Source organism: Scyliorhinus canicula, chromosome 4 (genome assembly GCF_902713615.1).
Source record: "Scyliorhinus canicula chromosome 4, sScyCan1.1, whole genome shotgun sequence".
Classification (NCBI taxonomy): domain Eukaryota; kingdom Metazoa; phylum Chordata; class Chondrichthyes; order Carcharhiniformes; family Scyliorhinidae; genus Scyliorhinus; species Scyliorhinus canicula.
The window spans coordinates 131891967-131907996 of record NC_052149.1 but is presented as its reverse complement, the minus strand read 5'-3'; positions in this window follow the sequence as shown (position 1 = coordinate 131907996).

Here is a 16030-nt window from a genome sequence, read left to right as displayed (position 1 = left end):
CTTCTCACAATGGCATTTCCACACCTTGTTCTCCACAGGATAGAACATTAGTGTGGATATTATGGGATGTAATTCATTGGCGTCTTCATCCATCACTCATTGAATATTCATTCCTGAACGAGTGTGGATATTATAGGATGACATCATTTTAAAGACATTGCTCCTTACCGGGTAAACATTTGACAGAGATTTTCAGTGTGTGAATAGCATTCTTCATCCTCGAAGGCATTCAAACTGACAACATTGGTGTGAAATGTGTAGCCTCGGATGTGTTTGACGGCAGAGGAAGACCCACAGCACCCAAGACAGCGATGACACACAGTGTTGGGATCAGCACATGCACAGGTGAGAGAGGGGCACAGGAGAGTGGGTCAGCGGGGCAAGTGGAGAAGATAAGGATCCAGTGCTTGAGCTTTGACTAAAGAGTGTGAGCTGGGCCTCATTGTGTGAGCATATGTCCCATGAGTTGATGTCTGACAGCACTGCCCTGTCCAGAGGCCACCCCTTGTCGGCTCCAATGTCAGAGGCTGAACATTCACCTCGTCTAGTTTCTGTCTCAGAACATCCCCAGGGCTTTCCCCTGTCCTGCTTCCTCTCCTGGGCTGTCCTGCTCTAGACTTTATTTCAGAGTGATACTGTTCAACGTTCAGTACACTAGAATGATTGTGACCATTCTCTTTCTGATGAATACTGTGACCCTCCCCCCGGTGTAACAATTTAAGTATTATTTTGAATTAATTAACTGGTGCATAAATATCACTCAGCAGGCTGCAGTGCTCTAACTGTGAGATGTGGCAGATCCGTGACAGTTCCAGATTTCCGGTCAACTACATCTGCAGTAAGTGTAACCAACCGTGGGCAGCACGGTAGCACAAGTGGATAGCACAGTTGCTTCACAGCTCCAGGGTCCCAGGTTCGATTCCCCGCTGGGTCACTGTCTGTGCGGAGTCTGCACGTTCTCCCCGTATCTAGGTGGGTTTCCTCCGGGTGCTCCGGTTTCCTCCCACAGTCCAAAGACGTGCAGGTTAGGTGGATTGGCCACGATAAATTGCCCTTAGTGACCAAAAAGGTTAGGAGGGGTTATTGGGTTACGGGGATAGGGTGGAAGTGAGGGCTTAAGTGGGTCAGTGCAAACTTGATGAGCCGAATGGCCTCCTTCTGTGCTGTATGTTCTATGTTCTAAAGGCAGCTTCTCACAAACCACGTGGTTCAGTTGGATGCACTTAGGAGCATGCAGTTGCCGGAAAGCGTCATAGATAGAGACGTTGTCACACCCAAGGTGCAGGCAGACAGATGGGTGACCGCTAGAAAGGGCAGGCAGTCAGCGCAGGAATCCCCTGTGGCTGTCCTCTCTAACCGGTATACCGTTTTGGATAGTTGGGGGGGATAGCCTATCGGGAAAACAAAAGCAGCCAGAACTGTGGCACCAGAACTGGTTCTCTTGCTCAGCAGGGGAGGGCAAAGTGCAGCAAGAGAGTGATAGTTATAAGGGACTCTATAGTAAGCGGCATAGATAGGCGCTTCTGTGGACGTGAAAGAGACTTCAGGATGGTATGTTGCCTCCCTCGTGCCAGAGTCAAGGATGTCTCGGAACAAACACAGAAAGTCATGAAGGGGGAGGGTGAACAGCCCGAGGTTGTAGTACACATAGATACTAATGACATCGGGAGGAAGAGTGATGAGGAGTTAGGCAGGAGCTCAGGCAGTTAGGCAGTAAGCTAAAAAGCAGGACCTCTAGGGTTGTAATCTCAGGAATACTCCCGGTGCCATGTGCCAGTGCGGCTACAAGTAGGAGGATAGTACAGCTAAACACGTGGCTAAACTGGTGGTGTAGGAGGGTGGGTTTCAGATTTTTGGACCATTGGGATCTCTTCTGGGGCAGGTGTGACCTGTACAAGAAGGACGGGTTGCACCTAAACTGGAGAGGCACCAATAACCTGGCTGGGAGGTTTGTGAGAGCCACTCAGGAGGATTGAAACTAGTATGGCAGTGGGGTGGGAACCAGAATGTGACACTGAAGGGGAAATAGGGAACCAAAATAAAAGAACACCATCACCCTCAGGCAGAGCAAAAAAGGTGACAAATGTGAGAAGGGAGGTGGTCAATGCAGGATTCAGGGTGTTGTACCTAAATGCCGCAGTATACGGAACAAGGGAAATGAGCTTGTTGCGCACATTGAAATTGGCCGGTACAATGTTGTGGGCATCACAGAGACGTGGCTGCAAGGGGATCAGGGCTGGGATCTAAATATACAAGGATCTATGTCCTATCGAAAGGACAGGCTGATGGGCAAAGGGGGCGGGGTTGCATTGTTCATAAGGAATGAAGTTAAATCGATATCAAGGAGCGATATAGGATCAGAAGGCATAGAATCTCTGGGAAGAGTTGAGGGATCACAAAGGTAAAAAGATCCTGATGGGAGTTATGTACAGGCCCCCTAGCAGTAGTCAGGATATGGGACAGAAAATAAATCAGGAGATAGAAAAGGCATGTAAAAAAGGCAATATTACAATAATCATGGGGGACTTCAATATGCAGGTGGACTGGGAAAATCAGGTTGGTCGTGGATCCCAAGAAAATGAATCTGTGGAATGTCTAAGAGATGGTTGGAGCAGCTTGTGACAGAGCCTACTAGGGAACAGGCAATTCTGGATTTGGTGATGTGTAATGAGGCAGACTTGGTTAGGGATCTTAAGGTGAAGGAACCCCACGGGGGGCAGTGACCATGATATGACAGAATTGACCCTGCAGATGAGAGGGAGAAGCTGCAATCAGATGTAATGGTATTACAATTAAATAAGGGTAACTACAAAGACATGAGGGAGGAGCTGGCCAGAGTTGATTGGAAAAGGAGCCTAGCAGGGAAGACAGTGGAACAGCAATGGCAGGAGTTTTTGGGAGTTATTCAGGAGGCACAACAGAAATTCATCCCAAGGAATAGGAAACATGCTAAGGGGAGGACAAGGCATCCATGGCTGATGATGGATGTCAAGGACAGCATAAAAGCAGAAGAAAAAGCATTCAAAATGGCGCGGATTAGTGGGAAGCCAGAGGATTTGGAAGCATTTAAAAACGAGCAGAGGACAACTAAAAAAGAAATGAGGGGGGAGAAGATGAAATATGAATGCAAGCTAGCTAGTAATATAAAAAAAGATAGGAAGATTTTTTAAAAATATATATGTTATATATATTGCATAGCTTGCATTCATATTTCATCTTCTCCTCCCTTATTTCTTTTTTAGTTGTCCTCTGCTCGCTTTTAAATGCTTCCCAATCCTCTGGCTTCCCACTAATCCTCGCCATTTTGAATGCTTTTTATTCTGCTTTTATGCGGTCCTTGATTTCCTTCATCAGCCATGGATGCCTCCCATGTCCTCCAATGTCTATTTTTGTCTCTCTTTTACCTTTTATATACATATACATATATAAAAGGTAAAAGAGAGGCAAAAATAGACATTTGAGTACTGGTAAATGTGGCTGGTGAAATGATAATAGGAAACAAAGAAATGGCAGACGAACTGAACAGTTACTTTGCATCAGTCTTCACGGTGGAAGACACCAGTGGGATGCCAGAGCTCCAGGAAAACCAGGGGACAGAGGTGAGTGCAGTGACCATCACCAAGGAGAAGGTTCTGGGGAAACTGAAAGGTCTGAAGGTGGATAAATCACCTGGACCAGATGGACGACACCCCAGTTTGAAAAGAGATAGCTGAGGAGATTGTGGAGGCATTGGTGATGATCTTTCAGCAATCATTAGAGCCAGGGGACTGGAAAGTGGCGACTGTAACACCGCAGTTTAAAAAGGGTGGGAGAGGGCGGCATATGCCACAGTGGTTAGCACTGGGAATGCGGCACTGAGGACCCGGGTTCGAGTCCCGGCCCTGGGTCACTGTCTGTGTGGAGTTTGCACATTCACCCCCACAACCCAAAGATGTTCAGGTGGATTGGCCATGCAATTTAGCCCCTTAATTGGAAAATAAAAAAATAATTGACTACTCTAAATTTATTTTTTTTTTAAAGAAGGGAGGGAGGCAGAAGGCGGGAAATTATGGGGCAGTTAGCCTGACTTCAGTCATTGGTAAAATTTTAGAGTCCATTGTTAAAGATGAGATCGCGGAGTACTTGAAAGCGCATGATTAAATCGGATTGAGTCAGCACGGCTCATTCAAGGGAATGTCATGTCTGACAAATCTGTTGGAGTTCTTTGAGGAGGTAACAATGAAGTTAGACAAAGGAGAACCAGTGAACGTGATTTATTTAGATTTCCCGAAGGCCTTTGACAATAATAATAATAATGATTTTTATTAGTACCACAAGTCGGCTTACATTAACACTGCAATGAAGTTACTGTGAAAATCCCATAGTCGCCACACTAAGGCGCCTATTCGGGTACCTGACGGAGAATTCCTCGACAAGGAAGTGTGTGCTTTTGGAAGAGAAATGATAGGGACAGGATGAGCAAAATCATGTAAAAATGACACAAGTAAAAGCAAAAATATATATCGGGTGTGGGATTGGCCCCAGAGGACAGAGGGAACACTTCTCACGTCTCTGCCATTTAAACACTTTGAATGTTCGTGTCACTGGCAAGGTACTTATTTACTGCCCATCTCTGGTTACTCTCCTTGTTTTTGAGGTGGTGGACCTTCTTCTCAGATCACCGCAGTCCACGTGGGTTTCCCACATTTAGGGCAGCACGGTAGCATAGTGGTTAGCACAGTTGCTTCACAGCGCTAGGGTCCCAGGTTCGATTCCCGGCTTGGGTCACTATCTGTGCGGAGTCTGCACGTTCTCTCCGTGTCTGCAGGGTTTCCTCCGGGTGCTCCGGTTTCCTCCGACAGTCCAAAGATGTGCGGGTTAGGGGGATTGGCCATGCTAAATTGCCCTTAGTGTTTAAAAAGGTTGGGTGGGGTTACTGGGTTATGGGGAGGGTGGGGGTATGGGCTTGGCTAGGGTGATCTTTCCAAAGGCTTTTGCAGACTTGTGCCGAATAGCCTCCTTCTGCACTGTAAATTCTCTCTGAAATTCTGGACAGATAATTTTATCTCCAAGAGCCAGACAACATTCAACTTACTGCACAACTGAGTGGGGACTCGAGGTGAAAGCATATTTAGGGCCGTAGATAAATGGTAGCCGGAAATAAAAGAGCAGATAGATCAACAGAGGCCCAGCATGCTTGGTGATAAATACTCTAACCCATTGACAAGGTGCCGCATAGGAGACTGTTAAATAGGTTAAGAGCCTGTTAGAGGTGAAAATATTCACACGAAGGCCTAAGTATAAGTAAAAAAAAGCAGTTTATTATGTCAGAATTCTGGGAGACAAGATCTGGGGACTCCACAGCCCCTGACAGCACCTTATCCCACTTGAGCGAAAGCTCAGACGGGTTAATATACAGATTCAAGGTGCAGAATTAGTTCTTTTCTCATTTACATACAATCAATCAACTATATTCGCGTCACACTTATTACATGCAGCCAATCAATTTTCCTGGCATACCCAATTATCACGTATATGGTAAAGTGGGTGTCGTCTTACCCACCCCTAACTTCATACAGAAGTCATTCAAAACTAGCATAATAATGTGTCCTACCTACAGCTGTAGACCTTGAGCTTATCAAGGATACAGTCTTGTTCTGTGAAGCTGTTATCAGCGGCTGCTGCGACACTCTCTATACATACCCACGCTTGGGTCTCATGAGACAGTTTACAGAGAATGTGGCTTGTTCAGCCATTTTGTCTCTTTTCTGATATTAACAGCATTGTGTATACACTATCTAGTTCTACAAATTGCCTCTTCTAAACAGGCATCTAAGCCAATGAGTACCTTTTGTCTCATCAGAACTATTCAAAAGTAATATAGGAGCACAAATGTAGTTACAGGGCCACCTAAAATTTATATCATAGTCCAGTATCACAAAATGCCCTCCAACAGAGCCCATGATGTAAGATCCTGGCATGGATAGAGGATTGTCTGACTGGCAGTAGGCAGAGAGTGGGGACAAAGGGGTATTTTTCAGGATGGCAGCCGGTGACTAGTGATGTACCTCAGGGGTCTGTGCTGGGACCACAACTGTTCACTGGATAGACATATGGATGAAAATGGAATAGTGTAGGTCAGATAGGCTTCAGATGGTTTCACAGGTCGGCGCAACATCGAGGGCCGAAGGGCCCGTACTGCGCTGTAGTGTTCTATGTTCTATGTTCTATGTTCACAATATACATTAATGATCGAAAGAAGGAACTGAAGGCCCTGTTGTTAAGTTTGTAGATGATGCAAAGATCTGTCGAGGGACAGGTAGTACTGAGGAAGCAGGGGGGCTGCAGAAGGATTTGGACAGGCTAGGAGAGTGGGCAAAGAAGTGGCAGATGGAATACAACGTGGAAAAGTGTGAGGTTATGCACTTTGGATGGAGGAATGGAGGCATAGACTATTTTCTAAATGGGGAAATGCTTCGGAAATCAGAAGCACAAAGGGTCCTTGTTCACGATTCTCTTAAGGTTAATGTGCAGGTTCAGTCGGCAGTTAAGAAGGCAAATGCAATGTTAGCCTTCATATCGAGATGGCAAGAATACGCCAGGGATGTACTTCTGAGGCTGCACAAGGCTCTGGTCAGACCCCATTTGGAGCATTGTGAGCAGTTTTGGGCCACATATCTAAGGAAGGATGTGCTACCTGGGGATGGAGATCGGGTGGGGACTCTGGAGCGAAGCACTGCATAGGGTCAACTCCACCTCCACGTGCGCAAGGCTCAGCCTGACGCAACTAAAAGTGGTACATAGAGCCCACTTAACAAGAACCCGTATGAGTAGGTTCTTCCCGGAGGTGGAAGACAGATGTGAACGGTGCCAAAGAGGCCCGGCCAACCACGCCCACATGTTCTGGTCCTGCCCCAGACTCGTGGAGTACTGGACAGCCTTCTTCGAGGTAATGTCCAAAGTGGTGGGAGTGAGGGTGGAGCCATGCCCGATAGTGGCGGTCTTCGGGGTTTCAGAACAGCCAGATCTATTCCTGGGGAGGAGGGCGGATGCCCTTGCCTTTGCCTCCCTGATCGCCCGCCGTAGAATCCTGTTTGGCTGGCGGTCAGCAGCACCGCCCAGAGCTGCGGACTGGCTGTCCGACCTCTCGGAATCTCTCCAAATGGAGAAAATCAAATTTGCCATCCGAGGGTCGGACGACGGCTTCCACAGAACGTGGGAGCCATTCATGCAACTGTTCCGGGACCTATTTGTGGCCAATGTACAAGAGGAAGAATAGTCGGGGGAAGGTAGCGGGAGGGGGGGGGGGGGGGGCTACAGGTTCGTTACGGGGGTTCGATGGCTAGCTAAGGCCCAAAACCAAGCTAAATAAACATGTTGAGGGGGGGGGGGGGGGGGGGCGCAGTTACTACTACGAAGATGCTTACCTGTAAATATGTATGTTAATTTTTGCGTGTTTGTTTTTGTTTGTTTTTTTTTTTTCTCTCTCCTAACAATTTGTAATTTGTTCAATATAAAATACGAAAACTGAATAAAAACATTTATAAAAAAAAAAAAAAAGGAAGGATGTGCTGGCCTTGAACAGGGTCCAGAGGAGGTTCACGAGAATGATAATAATAATAATAATCACTTATTGTCACGAGTAGGCTTAAATGAAGTTACTGTGAAAAGTCCCTGGTCGCTACATTCCGCCACCCACTGGGCTAAGCTAGCCCCATCCCTGAAATGAAGAACTTCTCGCATGAGGAACGGTTGAGCACTCTGGGTCTGTACTCTTTGGCGTTTCGAAGGATGAGTGGGTATCTTATTGAAACTTACAAGATACTGCGAGGCCTGGATAGAGTGGACTTGGAAAGGATGTTTCGACTTGTCGGAAAAACTAGAACCAGAGGACACAATCTCAGACTAAAGGGACGATCCTTTAAAACAGAGATGATAAACAGAATCAGAGAGGATTAACGAAACCTTCAAGGCCTTCTACCAAGAGCTATACACCTCGGAGCCCCCAACGGGGAAGGCTGAGATGAACCGGTTTCTTGATGGACTGGACATACCAGTCGTGGGAGAGGGCAGAAAACGGGATCTGGAAGCACCACTAGCACTGGGAGAGATCATGGAGAGCATTAGCTCCATGCAGACGGGGAAGGCGCCGGGACCGGACGGATTCCCGGCGGACTTCTACAAAAAATTCGCGACAGCGCTGGCCCCGCACCTGCGGGAGATGTTCACAGACTCGCTAGCTAGGGGCACACTGCCACCCACGTTAGCACAGGCCTCAATCTCGCTGATACCTAAGAAAGACAAAGACCCAACGGAATGTGGGTCATACAGACCCATATCTCTTCATACAGAACGCAGACGCCAAAATACTGGCCAAAATCCTAGCCAAAAGGCTAGAAGACTGTGTACCTGAGGTGGTCACAGAGGACCAGACGGGCTTCGTCAAAGGTAGACAGCTTACCGCGAACATCAGGCGCCTGCTGAACATGATAATGACCCCCTCCGGGGAGAGAACACAAGAGGTGATCGTCTCCCTGGACGCAGAAAAGGCCTTCGACAGAGTCGAATGGAAATACCTCATAGAGGTACTGGAGCGGTTCGGGCTTGGAACAGGGTTCACCGCTTGGGTAAAGCTCCTATACAACGCTCCCATGGCGAGTGTACGGACCAACAATACCAACTCCCAATACTTCCAGCTGCACAGGGGCACCAGACAAGGATGCCCACTGTCCCCGCTGCTGTTCGCACTAGCAATCGAACCGCTAGCAATCGCGCTCAGGGCAGCAAAAAATTGGAGGGGGATCCGAAGGGGAGGTAGAGAGCACAGAGTCTCACTCTATGCGGATGATCTGCTCCTCTATATCTCGGACCCACAAAGCAGCATGGACGGAATCATAGCGCTCCTGAAAGAGTTTGGAGCCTTCTCGGGCTACAAACTCAATATGAGCAAAAGTGAGATCTTCCCAGTACACCCGCAAGGGGGGGGCAGCACTAAAGGGGCTGCCGTTCAAACAAGCCCGAAATAAATTCCGCTACCTGGGGATCCAAATAGCCCATGACTGGAAAGGGATCCACAAATGGAACCTCACCAGCCTGACGGAGGAAGTTAAAAAGGACCTGCAAAGATGGAACACACTCCCGCTCTCCCTCGCGGGGAGAGTCCAGACGATCAAAATGAACGTACTGCCCAGGTTCCTTTTCCTGTTTAGATCCATTCCGATCTACATCCCCAAGGCCTTTTTCAAAGCGCTGGACAAACATATCATGGCGTTCGTATGGGGGGTAAAAATGCTAGGATTCCAAAGAAGGTCATACAAAAAACAAAATCCAGGGGGGGGCTAGCCCTCCCGAATCTACAATTCTACCACTGGGCGGCAACAGCCGAGCGAGTAAGGGGATGGAGCCAGAAGCCGAGTGGGTGCGTGCGGAGGAGGCCTCCTGCATGGGAACAAAATGTCGGACAAGACAAATCTGCAACAACCATAGGTTCAAACCAGCACTGACCGACGCCACCTTCAAAAGGTGGAGGCAGGACGGGGGGACACTGATAGTCAGGGACCTATACACGAACGACAGGATCGCAACACTGGACGAACTGACAGAGAAATTTCAGCTAGCTGGGGGGAATGAGCTACGGTACCTGCAGCTCAAAAACTTCCTACGAAAGGAGACAAGGACATACCCACAACCGCCACGACGGACACTACTGGAAGACCTACTGGACGCAAGTATCCTACAGAAAGGGAACTGTAGTGACATGTATGACCGACTGGTAGATAGGGACGACACCGTACTGGACGCAACAAGAAGGAAATGGGAGGACGACCTGGGGATGGAGATAGGGTGGGGACTCTGGAGCGAAGCACTGCATAGGGTCAACTCCACCTCCACGTGCGCAAGGCTCAGCCTGACGCAACTAAAAGTGGTACATAGAGCCCACTTAACGAGAAACCGTATGAGTAGGTTCCTCCCGGAGGTGGAGGACAAATGTGAGCGGTGCCAGAGAGGCCCGGCCAACCACGCCCACATGTTCTGGTCTTGCCCCAGACTTGTGGAGTACTGGACAGCCTTCTTCGAGGCTATGTCCAAAGTGGTGGGGGTGAGGGTGGAGCTGTAGCCACCTAAAATGGACGCTGAGCTGCAAAGTAAGCCAAGCGCTAAGACTGCAGGGAAAAAGGCAGTTTAGCCAAAACAGCAGTCTGCAAAGAGAGCATTTTGCATTCTGCAAGTAGCAGAAACCAGTTTGGGCTCAGGTGAGAAGACCTTAGTTAGGTGCAAATGGCAAAACGCTTTGCATACTAATGAGGCAATCAGACCTGAACACCCACACAATAGAAACATTTGACTCTGAATGGACACATTTGAACCAAGGCCCAGACATCGAGGCACCAGAAACCTCCAAACAAAAGGGCATAAGAAACGCCCCCCCCCATCACGGAGACCCCCTCGCATTGGGGAATTCAAACAGTATCGATGAGGAATTGACCCAATAGATAACCAAAGGTAAAGCCCGCCCAAGAAGAGGGAAGGACATCGGGGACCCCTATTAATATAGACCCCCACACATGGTCCTGTCTGTTGTTTCGTGCTCCGGCTTTGACCAAGACCTCCGACTCGCATCCTGACTCCAGCCGTTGAGCACCAGCCGCCGAACCGTAATTGCCAGTACGACGCTCGCTACGCGAACTAAGCCCGCTAGACCCCCAGTGACCAGCACGCTTTCTGAAGGTTGCAGCCCAAGACCGGGACGAAGGCCTCGCTCCCTGACCTTGCCTGTTCCTGTGTAGTTAAGTATTCTGTTTGCTTAGTCTAGTCATAGTTTAGTCCCTTAGTGTGTGCATGCGTATTTATTATAATTGTATAATAAATATTGATCGTTTGGAACTTACTAATCGGTGTATCGTTTTATTACTTTGAACTTGACCTTGAGATATATGTGAGTTGTCTATATGGCAACTGGCGACTCCTGAGCTGAAAAATACATAAGACAGAGCCTAGTGGTGTTAAGCACACGGCCTTTAACACAGGCAAGTTAATACACCCCAATAAACGCGTTTTGCGCCCATAGCAAAACGTGCAACATTTAGTGGCGACTTCCTGACGGGACACGGTTACAAGTGGTACCCCCACTCCGTCGAGGACCCTGAAATTTGAATTGGAAATCTGGTAAAGAAAACGGAAAGAAATCACAAATATTCAAGGTGTTCAAAGCAATAAGCGTAATTCGGAAGTGTGTTTAGTGCATGCGTACTAACAGGGCTGTAAGGTAAAACTGAAAGCATTTTTGTTGCGACAAACTTTCGGTAGTTTTGTGAACGGAACATAGCGTAAGCTGTACCCGTTTCTTGAAACACAACCCCAGCAACCCCCTGTTCCAAATTAACTAAAAGAGAGTCAGAGAAAATGGCCATGCAGGCAATGGAACGTCTGATGGATCCAGAAAGGTTTGTGGTCGCAGCGACCAGCAGCAGTAGCAGAGTAGGTCAGTGTCCCACGTGGGAGCTGGAACTCCGCAAATATCTGCAAGGAAAGGGATGGCCCCTTTGGAAAGAGTTTTGTTTGAATGAGGAGACAGGTCCCGGAAGTATAGGACATACTTGGTGGGAGAACCTCTCTCAAATTCATAAAAAGAACATGAGTAAAGCACGTAAGCCGATGGCGATTGTGTCCTGTTTGGCACAGTTGCGAGGCACAGAGGAGGTCGTCAGGACGCTCCGGGCAGAATTAGAAGAAAGGAACCGAATGAGTAAGGTCGATGTCAGGGACATTGAAAGGGAGAATATGGATCTAAGAGGGAAGTTGGCAGAGAAAGGTAGAGAGGTGGATGATGCCAAGAGGGCACACCAGTCTTGTCTAGCCCATCTCAGCAGTTCCCAGACCCAGTACGAAAAAGCCTATCAGGACGTGCAACGTGCCGTTCTGATAAGAGAGGAATCAGAGAAGCAGGTGGAGGCTTGGCAGAGGCAATGCTCTGACCTTAAAGCAGCTTTGAGAGCGCTCCATGCTGCAACCACAGAGCAAAGGCAAAGTACTGTGGATCACGCGAAATGCAGGAAGCAGATTGCAGAGCTGCAATCGCTGCTTTCGGTGCAAAATGGGTTTCAAAGCACCTTTGGAACACAGTTAGATGGAGAAAATGCCCCAGATTGGCAAGAATTAAGTGAGACAGCGCAGCGTTATGTTCAGGGAACATGTGCGCCGGCAGCGCAACAGAAAAGGCAAGCACCCCAACCCCCTACAGATCAGATCATAACCGCACCCATGAATCCCGTAACCACGCAGAGAAAAGCTACAACAGAAGGCGCACCAGATATAACCTACACCACCCCCTTAATTGTAACCCAGCTCAGGGACGCATTTGAGAAGATCACTCCGTTCCTCCCCACCGCAGACCCCCACCAGTTTTTCGCTAAAGTGAAACAGCAGGCGACCATGTACGGCCTGGATGAGAGAGAGCAGGTTAAGCTCACCGTGCTGAGCTTAGACCAGTCCGTGGTAGCAGCCCTCCCCGACCCACAGAACGTTGCCGGAGGCACCCTAGAGGAGATGCACACCTCCATTTTAGATGCCATAGGGTATAATCGAGGTGACCCCGTAGAAGGACTTAATAAGTGCCGGCAGAAAAGATCCGAACACCCCACAGCATTCGCAGGAAGGCTGTGGATTCATTTCAACGCAGTTTTCGGCGATTTAAATAGAGCGCATTTGAACCGGGAAAATATGGCTAAATGGACGCGCACCATAATCTCACACGCGACAGAGGCAGGACAGAGCGCTTGCAACAGTTATGACCCCTCAGAAGAGGCCCATAATGAGAAATGGGTCCTGAAAAGGTTGTCCCGCGCTTGGGAGCAATCAATTCAGGGAAAGAGTAAGGTTAAATCCCCAGAAGAGGCTCAGGCTGCAGCAGATATTCAGGCAGTGAGAGAGCACCAGAAACCCGCATGGGTAAATGAAGGGAAGAGCAGCCCGCAGCAGAAAGGACAGGAATGCTATAACTGCGGACAGTTAGGGCATTGGGCAAAGGAATGCAATGCACCCCAGCGATCTCAGAGAGGCCAGCAGACAGGCACTCTGAACCGCAGTAAGGCAAAACCCATCCACAATATAGCAGTACAGGCAGGACCCACCAATGTGGACGAGACGAACTGACGGTGTTCGGGCTCCCCCACTTGGGTCTGTGACACACTATGGGATCCATCAGGGAGACCCGTAGTCACAGAGAGAGTAAAAGGGAAGCCCATAGAGTTACTTTGGGACACAGGAGGGTCCCGCACCACCATTAACTCTACGACCACGGCACACGCAGACACGTGGCCGACCACATCCACCATTACACTTAGCGGGTTCACAGGACACTCGCAGCAGGGACACATTACGGCACCCGTAGCAATCCAGCTAGGGAACATTTCCACAAGACACCCCGTAGTTTTAGTAAATCTTCCCCGGACAGCAGAACACATCCTGGGGATAGATTTTATGAACGCTCATAGCTTGTCATTCGACCCAGTGAACCAGTGTGTCTGGCGAATGGCTAGATCAGACAGAGCACCCGCCACCCTCACAGTAGGAGACTACGCTAATCGCATTAGCGCAGTGGGAGAGTACTCATTTGACCTGACTACACTCCACACCGACAGACAAATAAAAGCCCTACTGAACAAACACAGGACAGCATTTGCCAGTCACCGTCATGACTGTGGCAGAATGACTGGACCAGTTCACGTTACCGGACAGGACCCCCGACCACAGAAACAGTATAGATTTCCCCTGGAAGCAGAGGTGGAAATAGAAAAGGTGATAGGAAGCTTATTGGAGCAAGGTGTGCTCAGAACGGTAGCCTCGACCAATAATGCCCCTATTTGGCCAGTGAGGAAGCCCGATGGATCATGGCGTCTGACCATCGATTATCGGGAACTCAACAAAGTAACCCCCGCAGTAGCCCCAACGGTAGCTACTAGTCCCGAGACCATGCTCAAGCAGGGACTCAACTCCAAATACTTCACGGTATTGGACATCAGTAACGGATTCTGGTCAATACCATTGGCAAAAGCGTGCCAGTACAAATTTGCCTTCACCTTCAAATCACAGCAGTATACGTGGACATGCCTCCCACAAGGATTCCACAATTCCCCCTCCATTTTCCACCGACAGCTGGCAAGTGGTTTAGAGAAATTCTCCCGCCCCGAATGTCTGGTACAGTATGTAGACGACCTACTACTGCAGACAGACACAAAGGCAGAGCACATTACGCTTCTGGCCGAACTCCTGGAACTGTTGACTTCAATTGGATGTAAAGTTAACCCAAGAAAGGCCCAGATTTTGGAAAATAAAGTGATGTATTTGGGAACAGTCATCACACACGGCAAACGCGAGATCGAATTCAAAAGAATTGATTCGATTGTCAAATTGCCCCTTCCCCAAAATGTTTCGGCCCTCCGGTCGTTTTTAGGACTGGTTGGCTATTGTCGGAACCACATCGACGGATTCGCGACAAAAGCTGCCCCACTCTCAGACCTCCTTAAGAAAGGAGCCCCCTGGGAATGGCTTCCGCAGCATACAGAGGCTGTGGAAGAGTTAAAAAGAGCCCTTAGCGCAGCACCCGCGCTGCTAGTCCCAGACCAACTTTCCCCCTATGCAATAGAGGTAGCGAGCACAGATCTGACCCTCTCGGCCGTGTTGCTTCAGGAACGGCACGAGCAGCTAAGACCAGTGGCTTATGCCTCCCGACTGTTAGACCCGGTAGAACAAGGATTCTCTGCCTGTGAGAGGCACCTCCTTGCTGTCTTCTGGGCAGTACAATACTTCTCATACATTACCGGACTCAACCCCATTACTATTCTGACCGAACACACACCCACACAGCTACTCCTAGACGGTCGACTGAAGGACGGTTCAGTTAGCCAGATTAGGGCAGCTAGATGGACACTCCTTTTACAAGGACGGGACATTACAGTAAAACGGACCCGCACACACACATATTTAGCAGACAACCTCCAATACCCCGGACAGCCCCAAGACTGTGAAATTGTAGCTCCCCTGCATAACACAGGACCCTTTATCGCAAAAACACCCCCAGGAAGCTAGGGAACCCAACCCAAAGCACCCCACACACAGACACGTGTGGACCCCTGAGGATTTACGTGGACGGTTCATCCACAGTTTTAAATGGTGAGCGTATCACAGGATGCGGCATCTATGTCGAGGACGCGCAGGGTCGCGCTCTCGAAGAGATAGCTTTAAAACTACCCGGACACTTAGGCGCGCAGGCAGCAGAGCTCGCGGCCATAGCTTATATAGTGGACCACCCCGATTCTTTTCCCAGCCCAGCAGACATATATTCAGACAGCTTATATGTCTGTAACAGTTTAACCGATTTTCTGCCCCTGTGGAGGACACGAGGTTTTGTCTCCGCAGACGGGAAACCCCTTCCATCAGCCCCTCTACTCCAGCATATTTTAGAAAAAGCGAAGGACAGGACCTTCGGAATAATAAAGGTAAGAAGTCACCATAGGTCATCACCCCCTGGGAATGTAAAAGCCGACGCATTGGCTAAGGCAGGTTCCAGGCGAGGACACTTATGGACCCCCCCAGCTAGCGCACCAGCTAGCGCCCCTGTGAGCGCAGTCCAAATCTCACAGACAGATATTAAAGATCTTGTAGCAGCACAGAAGCAGGATGAGGATCTCAGGGAGGTTTTCAAAGGCAACTTTGTGCCAGAGTACGAGAGATTTAAACACGCACTGACCACACATGAGGGTGTGATCATAAAGGAACAACTTTATGTGGTCCCGCAGCAGGACAGGAATACAATGATTGCTTTATTTCATGATAACCACGGGCACCAGGGAATTGATGCAACCACGAGGCACCTCAGGCAGCTCTGTTGGTGGCCTAATCTCAGGACTGATGTAACGCATTATATTGAGAATTGCCTTATTTGTGCTCAGAATAACCCGGAGAGGTATTCTAAAAAAGCACAACTTCGGCATACTCGACCAGTTAACGGCCCCTGGACAAACCTCCAGATCGATTTTATAGGACCATTGCC